Raw genomic sequence first — 17,994 nt, 5'->3', positions numbered from 1 at the left:
CCCTCCCCGGGGGTGGGTCTGAACACTACCAGGTGATGGTTAGCCCACTCCCCCTTCCTGCCTAGTGATCCATAAAAGCAGGGGGACTTGCTGTTTCTCACTCCCTGCCTCTGTGCTTGCCACCATCACCATCCTGGTTTCTCTTGTTTCACCACATGGCCATCACCATCAGGTTGTATTTATATCTTTTGTATTTGCTTTCTCTTCCCTATGCCCTTTGTAACTTCCCTACCTCAGACAGTTTTTTTTTAAGCTATTGTTAAACTTTTTTTTTTTAACTTCCAAATCGAGTGCGATTCATTTATTTGGGTGTGCTTACCTTTTCCTCTTTACATCTAATCCCTTTCTTTTGGGAAAGAAGGGGGAAGAGGGAAGGGCTCTCTATAAAATTGTTATTGGTTCTATCAAATTTATTTCAGTCTCTGGAAATTTAGATTAGAACCGAGACAGTAGTGAAACAGTGGCACAGGTTTCCCACAGAGATAATAGATGCCCCACCCTTGGAAACACTCAAGGTCAGGTTGGATCAGCTTTGAGCAACCTGATCTAGCTGAAGGAGTCCCTGCTCACTGAGGCCAAAGTAACTCACCTTACCAACACAGCACCTCCACCTTAAATACATTCACAGCTCCCGAACTGCAGATTCTGGCCCCAGGGTAGTTTATTTTTTTGTCAGTGTTGAGAACTGTAAGGAACTGGGAGAAATCAAAGTAAAAGAAATTGAAGCCCAAATGGAAGGTCAAAGGACAACTTCCATTTAATTTAAGAATAAATCCTGAGCTGATCTTTATACCTATACTTTAAATAAATGCTCAGTGTGTTGCTCCTAGGTTCTGAGCATGACTAATCAGAACTTAATGTTTTGATGGTGTGGCTGGTGTATGTAATCACTGAAGCAGAATAACAATGTGCAATCAATATTATAATGTTGTTTTGGGTTTGGCTTGGGTTTGTTTTATTTTTTTTTGTTGGTTGTGCTTTTTGTTGTTTTTTTTTCAGACCCCTATATACAAGCTGCAAACCAGTTTAGGGAAGTAAAGGAGGAGATGTTCTGCTTCAGATCCTCATTCACTGTGTTAGTGAACAACTTTTTCTTTTTTTTTTCCTGTATAATGTGTATGACAAAATCAAACTCAGAGATCCTCTTAAATTAATGCTGTGAAGAAAAATATCTTGGCCAATAATTACTTTTTGGGTTATTGGTTGTTTGTGGGATACTATTACTTCTCCAATACGGCAGTTTTCCTTCACAAATACATTTCTCCATGGTCTCGGCAGGAGCTGAGAAGAAGAATTCAGTATTTAAAGGAGAATATAGAAGTCTTTAAATCACTGATTTTATTATGAGGATAATTAAATTAAATCCCTTTTTTCTCTTCACTGAGTTGCACTACAAATTTCCTATGTATGAGACTACTACTCCTCAAATAAAAGTAAGCAAATTAAATGTTTCAAGAAGTGCTGGTTCTGAACCTCTCTAGCTGATTTCAGTGATGCAGCTCTGTATAAGGTGTCATTCTTTCTTTGTAGTGCTGGAGTCCACCAGTCAATTCATCTACCAGGTCATTCCTGATCATGAGTTGGCGTATGACAGTGATGTTCTCCATACAAATTTCTGCCGACTTCATCTGGATCTTTGGGTACCTACTCATTGTCCAGGTCATCATAAAACACCTCCACCATGGCTAATTCTCTCAGGTATTGAACCATGGTGGTTCACCTGTCTGGGTGATTTATAGCACCTTTCTTGAAATGATACCTCTCCTTTATGCCTGCTAGGAGCCCAGAGGCTGAGTTCTCATGTCCTTTTCCATTGCTTTTTCAATGTCTCCTTCCTTAGAAAGAAATGTCCTGAAGGGCAAAGTGAGGAGGAGAGCAGTTTCAAAATCATTTCTGAGGAGTCTCCTTTCAGAAATTGGACTGAGCTTGTGTCATGCTATGTCTAGACCTATGGGAGGTAAGAACTAGCAAGTTTGCCTGAAATTGTTTATAATATCTGCCTACTTGTGGAAAACTGAACTGCATATTTCTTTGTATACTGAAGCGTTTCAGCATATAATGTCTTGGAAGCTGCCCAGAAAGAGAGACCAAAGAGAACAGCAGGATGCTGCAAACCAGTGCACATGGTGGTGACCGCTTCAAAACATTCAGGAATTAGCCAGCTTCATGATAGAAAAAAGTTCAAAGTAAAGGTTTGTTTGGAATCTCTGTCTGTAATTCTTCATCCATTTCTGAGTTCATCCTGAATATTTTAGCCTATCCAAGAGCCTACAAGGAAACAGTTCAGTTTTACAACCAAGGACAACTGTTGCAAGTTTGGATTCATCTACAGCACAGGCTGAAAGAGACACCCCAGTGAATCAGGAGGTAAGTTACACACAGCAATTAGTGTTTCTAAATCATAGGAGACAACAATTGAAATATCCACACTGTTATAGTCCTGTTGATATAAATTGTGGAAATAGGAGCTTTTGCTCTACACACAGAATGATTTCATTCCTGTAATTTTAATAATTTGTTAGATTTTCTTCCCAGTGGTTATCATAGAATCATTAAGGTTGGAAAAGACCTCTAAGATCATCAAGTCCAGCCTTATATCCAGCAATTCCATGATCACCAGTCTGTGTCTTGAAGTATCACATCTGCTTATGTTTTCTAACACCTTCTGGGATGGTGACTCCACCACTTCTCAAGGTGGCCTGTTTCTGTGTCTGACCACTGTTTCAGTAAAGATATCCTTCCAAATACACAATCTAAACTTCCCTTGAGCCAGTTGCCTCTGCTACTGTCATTAGTTACTTAGGAAAAGAGGCCAGCAATAGCTCAGGTAGCTGTAGAGTGCAGTGATGTTTCCTCTCAGCTTCCTCTTCTTCAGGCCAAAGGTTAAGAGTATTTCTTTCCACAAGAAAAGCTGAATGTTTGTCTAGGGTAAACAAAGTGGCTGTAACAAAATTTGGGAGCAAAATGTCTGGATCTTAAACACTTATCCAAACTTATTACCATTGTTTTTTTCCTAGTAAGGCCTCAGTAGTGGAGATACAGAAGAAGTGATGTTTTTGTGATGCTTTCAAAGCACCTAAGAAGTTGCTTCTGCAATTATTTTAATTCATGTGTCACCAGATGTAAGTAGTTCTTGTGATGGGCAACAATTGTAATGCTGTGTTAAACAGCTATGTCTAACAAAATTTCTTTCATAGTAAAATGCAAATCGAGCTCCCTTGGGAGGTGGTAGTGGTTGATGTATCTCCTTTTGAAGCAATAAACAAAATTAACAACCTTACTTTTTTGTTCTTTTTCATATTATTCACTGATATTGTCATATCAAGGGGTAGAAATAAGTGAAAAAATGAAGGAAAGAGGAAATTTAGTCTGTTTCCTATATTTAACTCTTGCATCACAGGCACTAATAATGCTACTGATAAAGCTTAACTCCTGCAGTAGCTAATACTGGGAGCTATAAACAATAGTTTGCCTGCAAAATTACCGGGATATTGGGTTCACTAGTTACACTCTTCCAGATTAGAGCAGCATCCAGTTTTGCTTGCCAGGAACATCTCCATCTACAGGTGTGAACTGGAGGATGTCAGAAATGTTTCAGCTGAAGGAAGAGGAGCATCTGGCTGTGTATAGAAGAAGGAAGAATGTGTTATTTGAGGTCAGTATGTCAGCATTTTTTTTCTAGACCTGTGATATGACATATTTAACAAAATAAGACAATCATTCTCTATTTTTCTTCAGTCTGCTTTATAAATATAAAAAGCAATACAGGGATGAAAAATTAAACACTAGAAGTGCTCAGGAAATGACAGTTCAAGAAAGGCTATACTGATCATTAGTCAGCCCATGCTGATGGGAAAATGATCCTTTATGTATGAAAATGGTAGAACTGACTGCAAAAATATAGACAGATGGGAATATTAGGAAAATAACTTAATAATGTAGATTACAGTTAAGGATGACAAAGGACTTCCCATTTCGCTCTATCTCCGACTGCAGAGGATGCTCAGTGGTTACTGTAAACAGTGATAGGTCCTAAAAACCACAGAATCACAGAATTAATCAGGCTGGAAAAGACCCCAGAGATCAAGTACAACCTAAGCACTAAGTGCCATATCTAGTCTCCTTTTAAACACTTCCAAAGGTGGGTACTCCACCACCTCCCTGGGCAGCACATTCCGATGGCAAATCACTTTTTCTGGAAAAACTTCTTCCTAACATCCAGCCTGAACTTCCCCTGGCACAGCTTGAGACTATATCTTCTTGTCCTGCCACTGGATGCCTGGAAGAAGAGACCAACCCCTGCCTTGCTACAACCTCCTTTCAGGTAGTTGTAGAGAAAAAAAAAAATCATTGGAAATTTTAAGAGAGTTGTCTGAGAAGTCTGCTGAAAAGTTACTATTTTCAACAAAACCCTGAGGAAACATTGTCCAGTATTATTACAGAGAATGTCCTATGAGATGCTTAGTCCTGTGTTACCATCTGCTTCAATGCAAGGTTAATGCTGTTGTAGTCTAACCTCAGTTGGCAGCTAAGCACTATGCGGCTTCTTCCCCTATTCAAGCCTTTGGAGATGGAGGGGTGGGGGGGAAGAGATTTGGAGTGCCCCATAACAGGGTTAGAGAAATTACAGTAAGCTGTCAGGCACACTACCTATCATCCTCTCTCATAGTCATTTTCTTAAAACAGATATAATTCCTCCTGTTTCCTCCTTACTGTGCTTTTGAAAATACAGGTGACTGGAAATATAGAGATATTTCTATACTAAATAGCATCTGTACTTGAAAAGGACCAAGTTGAGGAATAACTTACAGGGGTATAGCTCAATTGCTACTATTTTAATGAAAAAGTGCCAGAGAAAGACAGCATTTGATTAATGTATGAATTTCAGTCCAGAACTGTCAGAGCTTTGTATGTTGTCATTATAATGAAAATATAATGGATGTGATCTGGAATGCCATCCATCTTCCATTTGTTGCATACTGAATTTAAAGCAAAGGTTTCTGTGAATGTTATGTATTTATTTACACTCAGCCATTTTTATGAAGTAATTTCCTTAATTAGAATATAGAGGGAGGGAAAGGTTCAGGAAAAAGTCTTTGAGAAGAGGAACCAACACTAATTCCTGAGAAAAAAAATAAATTAAAAGAAAAAAGGGGGTTGAACATGTAAGGGAGAGAAGATGTCTTTGATTAATCAAGAAAGCTCAGAAGAGGAGAAGGTCCAAAAAGGATGAGCTAATCTTTGATAGAAAGAGACAGGAAGAAACATTTCTTTTAAAGTGTTTCTGATAAGAGAAAAATCATGTGCATAAATTATTCTGCAAGCACTGGAGCTAATGGAGTTTGCTGTGCTACACGTTTGTGGGTCAAAGCTGACTGATTTTGGTCTCAGAGAAAAACTGAGTTCTAAGACAAGCTTTAAGCAAATGTAAACATTAGCCGTGTGTAAATTCATCTTTATCTTTCCCTCTCTTTATTCTTATATGTGAATAATAAATATTTATAATAAAAAAAAAAGATATAACCACACATAGAAATTCTATATGAATTCTCTAATGCATTAGAAGGTAGATATTATGGTCTTTATCTCCATTGGGAATTTTTACATAGCCATATCTCTTAGCTATATTTTTTTTATCATTTTCTAATGACAAAACAGGAGGTATTTTGAGTGTATCTCATTACTTAAGGCATAAGAAGTGTCACATAAACATGAGGAGGAACACTTTCACTGTGAGGGTGACAGAACATTGGAACAGGCTGCCCAGGATGGTTGTAGAGTCTCCCATTCTGGAAATACTCAAAACCCACCTGGATGCATTCCTGTGTGATGTGGTATAGATGATCCTGCTTTGGCAGGGGCGTTGGACTAGATCATCTTTCAAGGTCCCTTCCAGCCCCTGCTATTCTGTGACTTTGTGATTTTATTTTTTTTTAATTGATTAACGATTACAAAACTATTGGGAGAGACATATGAACAGATACTTATGATATCCCAAGTATTATTTCCAAATTATAAACAAAACTAAAAGAAGCAGCTAAAGATGTTTCTACTACTCCATCTGCAACACCTTTTTTCATGCCAGTGATACTATCAGCATTTGTATCTATGTCTTATTACCACTCATCCAGCTTCAAATCTCAATGCTTTGTTTGCCATTACCAAATTACAAGATCCCATAGATACTAGTATCCATCATCATTGGTTTACTGATATTCAGTTCTATTCATTCCCCAATTCTATGCCATGGTCCCATTCACCTTTTTAATTTGAGAGCTGAAGCCACACATTACAGTTTGGTTGGTTCTGGTGTTTTTTTGTTCCCTTTAACTGGTAAAGCAACAGAAGGTAATTATTCTTCAACAAATAATATGCTATCCAGGATATACACTGGTAAGGAAAATAAACCTTCCTGAATAACACTTTTGTTTTACTAACTTGACAGAAATCTCAGGTGAGAAATAAACTCATTCCACCTATTACCTCAGTAATTGACTTTGCATCTCAGACAAAGTGGGTGGGAGGACACCTAATTTTGTAGGTCATTGACAACCAGCTCAAGTTTCATGTTCTTGTATTTACTATCTCTGTAGGAAGTTAATTCCTTATACTAGACAGCAAAATAGTGGTAAGGAATAGAAGTGAGCAATCCCTCACTTGTTATTTATTGACTGAAGTGCTAGGGATGACTTCCGACAGCTCATTTGCAAGCCTTTCAGCAATGCAATAATTTCATAAGTGCTTCTTTAGTCCTTCAAACTCTAAAATAGACCAATGGAGTGTTTAGAAAAGCACATATTTTATTCCATGTTGGCATGCACTGAAGCACTTACTTGATGAGTTCTCACATGCAGCTGTGGAGTGGTGATTTTACTCAGAATTCAGATTTATGGAGCTGTTTCACCATGTTCATAGTATATTTGCTCTGGTGGTCTTTACCACTGAGATATCTACACGGATTTTGGAAGGTAACACTTTTTTGCTGGGTGCTTTCATTCATTCCTAGATTGTCATCTCTGAATTCCTTCTAAGTCACTTTCTCTCAGGCATCTTTATTTCCAGCAATGGAAAATATGGTGTTTGTCTTGTTTGTGACAGGTATGATATCAATATCACAACACCTGGAGGGAATAAAAGAAGAAACGCTTGATAAGAGTGTGATTTAAGATTAATAGCTGCCTGGTGAAGATTCATGGTAAAGCACATCATAGAGACATTACTTGTCCACAGTGCAAAATTGCTTTTTCAGTCACAACTGTTTGAAACAAAGCAGAAAGAGGTCTTACTCAAAGGATGCTTATCAGATTTGCATCTCTGCATCTGCTTCACATCTTATGCTAAGTGGGAGATTATAGTGGTGCATTCTTCAAGTGATAAAGCTACTCTTCTTATGATTCTTTAGGTCAAATCAGGGGAGAAATATTCATAAAGGTGATTATATACATATATGAAATATTCATGTATGTGTGTATATGGCTGTATTCCATGCCAAACACATTTTTTACTGACTTTCTGGGCTTATGCTTCTAGACAGAAACACCAAAATACCACAAATGTCTGCTTCTGCTGTTGGTTGTGGCTCTTGGAGGCAGCTGCAACAGATATTTCTGCTGAAAAATATCAAACCTTAGTTTTGGAGGCAAAGGAAAATGTCTTTAGCAATCAAGAAGTGATTACATTCAGATGATTGTTTCTTCTAGCAAATGACAGTGATTAACACTATGGCAATGTTTGTCAAGAGTTTGGAAATACAAACTTCTTTTGGTTCATCTGTGTCTGTGCAGCACGATTCTAAGCAGCTCAGTTTCTTCAAGACTCAGGAAGAGAAGCAACTATAATTGATATCTGCTAGTATTGACACTCAGTCACTCCCACAGGGAGCTGGGCTGATGCCAAAAAGTAAAAGCAGCTTAAAATGTTGCCGACAATCACAGCCTGCACTTGCTCCTCTTGCATCTGGTCCTTGGAGAAACTGGAGATGTTGACTACTCTGTCTGAAGCCTTAGACTCCTTTTGTGCTCTTTGGTGGTGACCTATGATGTGGGATAAACAGGGAGAAGCAGTGCTGCTGCCACATTTTCATCTTGATCAGACAAAAGGCAATCCTGGAGTACTGTTGCTTAGATTTCTGAAAAAGGTTTGGCTGAATTTCCACAAGAGGACTTAGAGCACCATAAAAATTCTGAACCCATTTGTCTCTTTCCTCTGGTGGCACTTTGAAAAAGCCTTTACAGATCAATTATGGACTAAACAAGAAGCCGACAAAGGATTTCACTGCCTTTAAAATTGCTCAGTTATCTCTGAAATGCAGTAACAGATGTTCTTTGAGCTGGCATGTCAAGCTTTTATCCTACTTATTTCCCTGTGCTGAGGCTGTCTGGTCTCCTTGGAACAGGTTCTCATTACAGTTAGACTCCAATGTTCTTAACAAAGATGTGATCACAGTTTAGCATGCACCAAACCACATCAATGCATTTGAGGTTAAGGAAGAGCTTACGTGGTAACAGTTCAGCAAGCACTTAGATCCACTGACATCCAAAAAACTAAGCAAGTGCTTAATCAGTGTTTTAAATGAGAGTGTGTAAAAACATCCCTTCTAGTCCTCAAAACCAAACTTCCCATCACTCTAATATATACTGAGTTTTAGAATCTTAACCAAGTATTTCTAATATGTCTTTAAAAAAACTTATTTCTGATTTCATTTCTGCTCTGAGACATAGAAGAACCAGATGAAGTAATGACTTCCATAACCACCAACAAAAAATATTGATGGTGCTATCACCATCTCTAATTTGGTCATTAGCACAGCAAATTATGTGCAAATTGTACATGTACAAGCAGTTCACAGACAGTTCTTCTAATTCCAGCCACTCAATGTGTTCTACATATGCCCTGTATGGTGGATGTGGGCGAAGTAGATAAACAGTTGAGCGTCTGCAAACATAGTGTTAGAATCAGCATCTTGCTAAATAATTGCTTTTTCAAGGGGTATGAATTAGCCTGTTTATTCCAGCACAGAAGGAAAAGAACTGAAGAGTCCACTCTATTTGGATGGGATCATAAATATTAGTTTACATATATGTTAAATGCTCCGGGCAAGCACAAAATTTTGAGTGGAATTCTTTATTTTTGTGAGACATGAAAATACTGTAAGGTTAGATACCAGTAAAAGAAAGTTATCTTTAAAATATGTTCTCATGATGTTTAATGCACTGAAATAAACACTGCCAAGATTTAAATTATACTCTTAATAGCACTTAAAAATAAATAAAAAAATGTTAGTCTCTCTGCTAAACAAGTTTCAACAAAATTACTTCCTGAGAGTGATTTTATTTATTTATGGGGTTTTTTTTTGTATTTTTCTTCTAACCAGTGAATAGGAATTCAAGAGATCTTATTTCAGTCTCATATTTAGATTTTCTGTGAGGTTACATATAAATGATTCAGTCTCTCCTAACCTCAGCTTTATTATCTGTAAAATGGGAGTGAAATTACTTCTTTTATCTAGTTCCTGTCTTGGCGTTTTTCACTGGAAGTACTGCAGTCAGACTCCAGCAAATGGAGGTTTTTGTTTGAATAGGATAACCTTATTAAAAAAAAATAAATAAAAATCACCTACCTCATTAGATTTTGGCATTACAAGTGCCAAGCAAGTGTTATGTTTGTGGGAAAAATTAAGAATATGATATATTTGGGTTTTTTGTGGTTTTTTTTTCTTTTAGTTTTTGCAATGTTATAATAAGTGAATATTTGTCCCTGTAATCTGCAGTTGCACCATTTTGCAGCCCTAGGTAGCTAGCTCTATATCAACAAGATGTCCATTTAGTGCTAGATCTAGTTGTGCTGAAGCCATGCTTTGGAGCTGAGACTACTTTCCAGACACTGGCAAATATCAAAGCTTTATGGCTGGTGTTGAAGTATTGCTGTCTAACTTCAGAAATAATACTGCTCAAATCATATCTGATGAGTAAGGAAGGTTAAATCATCTCCATCTCTGTAGTTCTGCAAGAATAAATAATCGCTTCAGTTCTTTCTTCTGCCCTTAAAAACTATACACAGTTCTGAAGAAAATAGATCACAAATAAACTCAAGTGCCAGTAAAAATAGGGGCAGAGAAGATGCAATCAGCTTAGACAAAAAAAACCCAAACAAATCCACAAGAAAAACCTCCAACACCCCAAACCTTTAGAAGTCAAACCTACAAAGAGAAATCATAAAACAATGGAAAACACTTTGAAGAGCCTTATCTTGTATATAATCCCCACTGACTATTTCAGCGTGTTGTTTAGGACATATCTTGATTTGTTATCATATCTTTATAATGAAATGTGATTTAGCATTTCCTCTTTGCCCTTATGTTTTTTACTCCAGTGTCTGAATGTGAGGTGTTAGCACAACCTTGCAAGGCAAAAGAGCCTTCTCATCAGAGGCAGATCAAAGGAAGAGTTATTTTGTTTTAAGGCATTCTATTAGTTTGTGCAACAGTTTGGTTTGCTGATGTCTTCAGGATCTGGAGATTATGATATTAACGCCTGAGGGACATAAATACCTGTCTAGAAAAGAAGTTCATGGGATAAAAAGAAAGTAAAACTCTAAGTAATGAATGATTCTGATTATTAGATGCATTATAATGGAAATAATGAGAAAACACAAATGTTTCCCTAAGCTGATATTCATTAGGAAATGAATTCTGTGATTCTGTGAATTACTTTCCTCTGGGCTGGACAGAAAGGTCCAGAAGACATTATTATTGTTTTATTTAATCCATAATAGATTAAGATTCCAAGAGCATACTGTAAAACATCAGTTTTGGCAGGATTTGGATCCTGGTGTTCATTTCTGTTGCTGAAGAACTCACATAAAAATAAATTTCTATTGATCTGAGAAGACAATGATTTTTTTTTTCTCATGTTTGACAACCCTTAGACATTTGGATTGTTTTTCAGTCAATTAAAAGTATACTGTAAGAATGAATGCTTGTGCATGTAGTGCTTGTTCTCCCATGTGTGCTCATACTGGAATCTCATAGAAGCAATAGATGTCAGACAGGCATTTACATTAAGTACCATGTTGACATTAAAGGAATTGGGAAAAGTGCTCTAAAGAGTATTCCCCTCCCAGCACTACTCCCAGCAGAAGGTAACATTTACTCCTCAGCCTGAGATAAATTACCATATTAATTATTCAAAATACTTAATGCCATCAAACAGAAATGAATTTACCAGATGCAATCAAGAGCCAGACATGAAAAATCAATGGAGTTTAAAGGCCTTAACTCTTGATGAATAATTAACTGGGTATTCTCATGAAGTGAAGGTAGTGAAGAGCGTTTGAACTGCCAGAGGAGGCAGCAGAGCAGGTCAGCCTAGACTGCAGCTCCATCTAAGAGTGAATTCTTCCCTCTTCAAAGGCTATGCCTATGATAATGTCAACAGTTCGGGGAATACTTTAGGAGTCTGATGGACTGAGAGCTCTGAGAAAAAGATGCAGCTATGCAAACCTACTGTGCTTTGAACGAGAGGAGTAAATGTGCCATGCCCTGGTAATGGCACAATGATACCAGTGCAGGAACACCCCATACATACCTCCCCCAGGCGCAGCATGCCTCCCCCCACCCCCTTTTTTTTTTTTTTTTCCAGAAGCAGCTTCCAGCACATAAATGGTTGACCACGTTGGTCACAGAATGTACTTCTTAACACCCAGGGAAATGTGTCATGAAGGAAATCCAGCCTTATTCTTCATATTTTTATTACAGTCAATGGTGATTCACAGTACAGGGTTCAACCTTCTCATATTCCTCCTCCACTGCATACTACTTCCATACTTCCATGCTTTCCCTTTGACAATTCCTAGTTTTGACTAGACAGCGTATGACAGTTTGTATTTGTTGTTTTAGAGCTAGGTGGGTAGCTTAGAGTCTGTTTGCATACAAAAGCTGTACTGGTTTAACTCAGTCAGTTGTGCCTTATCCCCACAGAAGCAATGTGGCGAAATGTTTTGGAAATACAAAGTAAAATTTGCAATATAAATCAACTTAAAGCATGAAGAGACTAGGATATATTTTACTTTCAGTAGTTTGAGGACAGATGACTCTGCAGTTGAGTAGATAATGCATTTTGCTTAATACATCCTTCATTTTGATATCTGCTTGCCTTAACAGTAAATGCACTATGAGCAACATCATGTCTCAGAACTCTATGTCTACACATTTTTTTAAGACCTATAGAGATGATGACCCCATTGCTTTTCTGAGCAGCCTATTTGCATGGAATCACAGAATCACAGAGTGTTAGGAGCTGGAAGGGACCTCAAAAGACCATCTAGTCCAACACCTCATGCTTGACCGTTTTTCAGTGTAAAGGAATTTTAACTAATATTCAATGTAAACTTCTTTGGCACAATTTGATTCCATTTCCTCTTGTCCTGTCTTAGTTACTTGAGAGAGGAGACTGATCCCTACCTTGCTCCAACCTCCTTTCAAGTAGGGAACAATAAGGTCTCTCCTCAGCTTTCTCTTCTCCGTATTAAACAATCCTAGGTGCCTCAGCTGCTCCTCAGATTTGTTCTCCAGACCATTCACCAGCTTCATTGCCCTTCTCTGAAAATGCTCCAGCAACAAAATGTCTTTCTTGTAGTAAGAGACCCAACTAATAAGTAAGAAATTAAAAACAAACAAACAAAAAACTAAGCCAGGAAGGTAAATGTGACAGGATGAGCTAGAATTGTACATTGTAGCTAAACCAGCTATGGAAAGTTTCTACACTCACAACTGCTATTGTGGTTCAGGAGAGATTTACTTGGGCTCTCAGACTTACTAGATAGTGCATAGTTCTGTTAAAATCAATTTGATCCTTTTACTATGCTTATTGCACATAGTGTTCATACCGTACTTGTGTGCTGTATCATGACTTTGGTGGTATTTCATCCCTTCAAATCTTGCAGTGTGTTCTAGGGAAGGACAGGAAGATTTAGGTTCTCCAGGCCCTCTGCAATGACAAAAGAGAAAATCTTTTTCTGTTTCAAACAAGCAGAGACATTTTTGGCAAACCTGAAAATAGTCAACACCCTTTGCATGAACAATGATTGACTTCTGATTTTTCTTAGGGCAAGAATCAATTTTATGTGAAAATGCATCAGCTTCTCCTCAGACAAAATACAGCTTCTAAGAACAATTTTGAATCAATCTGAAATGTTCTCTTTTGTCAAATGATTACTGGGGGTGTGGGGAAGGAAATAAAGATGGCTTTCTGATATATTTTTGTGATTGGTTTTCACAAGGGTCCCTGATGGAGTGAGAGGGATGTGGACTGTGATTTATTACCACAATAGTATCAAAAAATCTGAATTGAATGCTATTGTGCTAAGTGCCACAGGAAAATGCTAAAAAGAGCATTTGGAAACCTATCACTGCTTTTCTGAATACCATTCTCTAGAATTATGAACTTAATCCAAGCCCTGCTAAGAAATGAAATAAAATGGAAATTATTACATGGACATTATTTTTCACAATACATATTTGTTTGTATAGTTTGTGGAACTTCTTTTGTTAGATCAGGAAGAACGAATATTTGCTAACAATAACAATGCAATAATGTGTATCCATTATAATATCTCAGATTATTGTAATAATCATAATTCACCAAGGATTAATAAATAAAGATAGGAAATCTGGCTCAGGGTGTCCATGAGCTGCAAATTGCTGCAGTTTGGGAGAGGTTTTTGAGGAAATACCACAGTATAATTGTCATCTTGTAAGAATCCACATTAGATGATTATTTGGGCTCACTCAATCTGGTTTATTTTCTGTGCACTTCTAAATCTCATTACTAGTTCCATCTTATCAGGCCTGTCTTACAGATTGTCTGACAGCTGGCTTCACTCTTTTCATTTTATCATTATAACACCTCAAGTCTCTGGTTATGGCCTAGGATTTCGCAGCTCTATTCACTGTACAAATTATGAATACTAAAAAGAGCAATATTCTAATTACTACACTAGCCTGGGAAGATCTTTCCAAAATATAAACTCTCAGGTAGCAGGTTTTTTTCCCTATAACTGAAGGCCTAACTGATAGGAGGGTTCTATCATGATTTAAGATTGGAGTTTTGAGCACAAAAATCTCTGAGATAGTAAAATCATCTATATTCTGATGCTGATGCTTCATAGTGAATTCACTCCTCAGTGAAATTCATTCTTCAGGGAGGTGATTAGACAAAGCACATCCCATCTTCCTGTCAGCTCAGCCCTGAAGAGAATTTCCCTTCCATCAAATCACTACGTGAATTTAATTAATTCCTGCACAAACACAGGCAAAAGAGACATTTGCTTAGCACAGTTCACAAGCATATATATACATAATATACAGAAATATTTACAGTTATATACAAGTTAAAAATAATACAGAAACACAAAATGCCTCCCCAGAACAATCAGACTGTCAGGAGACTCCTGACCCAAACCTCTTACACCCTCCTCCCTCTTTCCCTCCCTTCAGAAATAACCAGCTCAATCTCTGTGTATCTGACATGAGATCTGAGGTGAGATGTTAAAAAGACAACAAGGAGGTTAGAGGAAATAAGGAGTTAGGTCAGATTAGGGTTAAGGCAGATGCAATCACACACAAACCACCAGAGAGAAGGAGCAGAACTGAGAACTGAGAAGTGTGTGAGAAGTGAGTGTCTTATCTATATTTTGACTAGTTGTGTTTCTCAGCAGAAGAATGAGTGATATAGGTTACTGTTGTTTTTTCCTTTCTTCTCACAGCTAAGGATTTAATTTCTCAATAAAATATTCCAGTTAGCCTCAAACCAACACCGTGGTCCATGAGGATGATGACATCACTGAGAAAATTTAATTCTCCTGAAATATGTCACACTTTGCAAGAAGCTCTAACAGTTTTTCAAGCAAAGTATCATAACAACAACAAAAAAATACTACCACTCTCTGTATCTTCTTGTTTAATTTCTAGTATAGAAATAGAAAGTGTCAGCAAAAGAAGATCTGGGTGACCAACTCGATGCCTATAAGTAATATGATGGAAGTAAAGGGGGCCCAGCAAAGGCTTATGTTTACATTACGAGGCGCAGCAGAAAGAACAGTAAAGACAAAAAGCTAGCTTAGTAAGATGATTCATGAACCACAACTACTAGAGATTTTTTTTTTCTGAGAACACTTTGTCAGTGTGACTCCTTATTGCTTGATTATAGACTGGGCAAAATGTGAAAGGCCCATAGATAAAATGACCCCATTTACCAAAAGACATCATGGGGCAAAAAAGTAAACGTCATAGAGTGTCATCAGTAAGAAGAATAAAAAAAGTGCTCACTGTGTTCAAATCACTCTGTATGGAGAAATCATGTCAGATCATGTCAGAAAAGTTAGTGTTGTCATCTTGTATGTTATCAGTCTTCATAAAAATGTCAGCTGTGTGCAGTGACTAGTCCAATAAATCACAAAATCATAGAGTTATGAATCATTAAGGTTGGAAAAGACCTCTAAGATCACTGAGTCTGACTGTCAACCCAACACCACCATGTCCATTAAACTATATCCTCAAGTGCCATGTCCATACATTTTTTTGACATCTCCAGGGACAGTGGATTCACTACCTCCTTAGGCAATCTGTCCCAATGTTTGACCACTATTAGAAAATAAATATTTCCTGATATACAATCTAAATCTCTCCAAGCACAACTTAAGGCCATTTCTTCTTGTCCTGTCACTTCACACTGGGGAGAAGAGGCCAACACCCACCTCCTTTCAGTTAGTTGCCGAGAGCCTCCTTTTCTCAAGACCAAACAATCCCAGTTCCCTCAGCCATTACTCACAAGAGTTGTTTTCTAGGATGTTCACCAGCTTCACACACCAATGTATATACCAATACATTAACCCAAGCTTTCAGATTGTAATAGAGAAAGAGAAGTAATGATTAGTCAAATAAGTTAAACTCTTCTTGAATGAAATGGATGTGTTAAATTTCATCCTAAGTAATTTATTCCAATGGTTGATCTTATCTCAGATCTTCAGACCTTGTGTAAGAAAAAAAGACTGAAAAAGGAGATGCACAAAGCCTGTCTTTATAAAAGGAAAAAAAAAAGGAAGATTCAGTCCCTAGCAAAAATCCAAGAGAACAACACTGAGCAGACAATGTCTAAGTACACAGAATGACAAGGAGATGGATTTGTCAAGAACAAACTGATGTAGTTTCCTTGTATGGCAAGATAAGAAACACCGTTGGACCATTGTGAAAGGGGAAAAAGCCTTCAATACTTGTCTTCAGGGGAGCTTTGTAACTGTGTGACATGACAATCCCGTCTGTGAGATAGAGAAATGTGAGCTAAACAAAATTACTTGAAGGGAAAGAAGACCTGACTAAAACTTCTGTCCAGAGTACATGATAAAGTACTGATAATTGGACATAGTGACAGAGTCCTGACATATATGAGAAATGTAAAAAAGTGGCTGCATATTATTTTGGATCAACATTCATGGCACATTTTGGGCAAAATGAATTGTCAAAATGCAAGCTGAGGAACACTTAGCAAAATAGTTTTTCTGCAAAGGATCTGGGAAATACAGTAGATCTAACATGAAATACCAGTCAAAAATTCATACACTGACAAAAAATGACAAGTGCCTTACTGGTGTGTGTGAGAAGAACCAGAATTTGCTGCCCTTTCTTTTTTCTTGGCTGCCCTCTGTGTAGGGAAATTATCCTTTGCTGAGTTGATGTCTCCAGGGTAGTGTACAGAATAATGCCTCCAGTTGCTTCTCTCTGATTATTTTGTGGGTGTGAAGATGAACTCTTCAAGTGCATTATCTCATAGCACCAGCTGAATAGTCATATGCACTCACAGGATTACCTAAATAGAGCCCAAAAAGAGTTAGTTTTGGTGATTTTTTTTTTTAGAAAAAAAAGTTAGCTTTTCCACATATTTTTTGGAATTATTGATTGGTTGATTAATTAATAAAAAGGGGTTTTAATTGCCAGCTGTTAAGGAATATGCAGGTGTTGAAAACAGATGGCAATGCTACTATACTACCCTAGCAGTTACAGGAAACTCAGATTACTGTTAATTTTGCATCTTGCACAACTTCCACTTTTGCTGCTGAAAGACACAGATGCAAAATAATTCTTTATGACTACCATGTCTCCCTAAATACTCACTGTCAGGCTACTTTGTATCTCTCTGTCCTGTCTAGCCAGTCTCTCCCTGGTCTGCTTCTCTGCAAGCTGTAGTTCAAGCACATCTGTGGACAACGAACCACAGAGACACAAAAATGTGAGGGAAAAAAAAAATCCATCTAGCAGCACTATTCAACCTTCCAGGAGTAGCAAGACAGCAATTAAGAGCAGTGTCCTAGCAGTTTACATAGAAGCCTTGTAGGTTTAAAAACCCTGGAGCACCAACTGCGTATTCAGTGTTGTTTAGGTTCTCCCAGGCAGTGAAATACCTTGCAAATAGTATCCTCCATAGTCCTCTTCCACCTAGAGCTGGGAGCAAGCTCAGGACTGCTCTTTAGAGAAGGGAAAGCATAGCTGGGTCTAATTGGATACATCTCTGTTCACAAGGGAAGAAGTTCTGCAAGGTTAAGGCTTCATTATATTGCCTAGAACACATAATGTCAGCAATTTGTATCATACTGTCGGGTCTCCTCCATGCTTTCTCAGGAGGGCAAAGCTGCCTCTGGTTGCATGGAATGTCAGAGCACGGTGTAAGCTGTCTTGTGATTTGTTTCTCAAGGGCAGGAGGGCCTGCCTAACAGAATAGTCCTCCCAGAACTAATTCAGCAGATGTTTAATGTGCTTAAATATATATGAATTTACCAGGAGCTGACAGTGCAGTCACATCAGGCTCAACCCTCACAAAGGGACTCAGTGTCCTTTAGCAGCAGAGAAGTGAAGTCAGGAGAAATTTGTAGGCCACATAGTACCACTGAATCATAGAATTGTTCTGGCTGGAAGTGACCTTTAAGATCATCAAGTTCAACTTA

The 17,994-nt window shown here is 37.8% G+C and overlaps 3 long non-coding RNA genes across 3 annotated transcripts; all 3 read left to right on the top strand.

The window, feature by feature from the left end:
• Nucleotides 1-109: 109 nt before the first annotated feature.
• LOC135181066 (uncharacterized) lies at nucleotides 110-1,458 on the top strand. The gene is made up of 2 exons (XR_010304699.1): nucleotides 110-172; nucleotides 1,000-1,458. It is a non-coding gene; the product is annotated as an uncharacterized LOC135181066 (long non-coding RNA).
• Nucleotides 1,459-2,296: 838 nt separating this feature from the next.
• On the top strand, nucleotides 2,297-3,280 carry LOC135181067 (uncharacterized). Its single transcript, XR_010304700.1, has 2 exons — nucleotides 2,297-2,367; nucleotides 3,018-3,280. It is a non-coding gene; the product is annotated as an uncharacterized LOC135181067 (long non-coding RNA).
• A 244-nt stretch (nucleotides 3,281-3,524) lies between these two features.
• LOC135181065 (uncharacterized) lies at nucleotides 3,525-9,188 on the top strand. The gene is made up of 2 exons (XR_010304698.1): nucleotides 3,525-3,655; nucleotides 7,099-9,188. It is a non-coding gene; the product is annotated as an uncharacterized LOC135181065 (long non-coding RNA).
• Nucleotides 9,189-17,994: the final 8,806 nt, after the last annotated feature.

The sequence above is a fragment of the Pogoniulus pusillus genome, chromosome 14, assembly GCF_015220805.1.
Source record: "Pogoniulus pusillus isolate bPogPus1 chromosome 14, bPogPus1.pri, whole genome shotgun sequence".
NCBI lineage: Eukaryota > Metazoa > Chordata > Aves > Piciformes > Lybiidae > Pogoniulus > Pogoniulus pusillus.
This window is presented reverse-complemented; position numbering and strand designations above follow the sequence as displayed.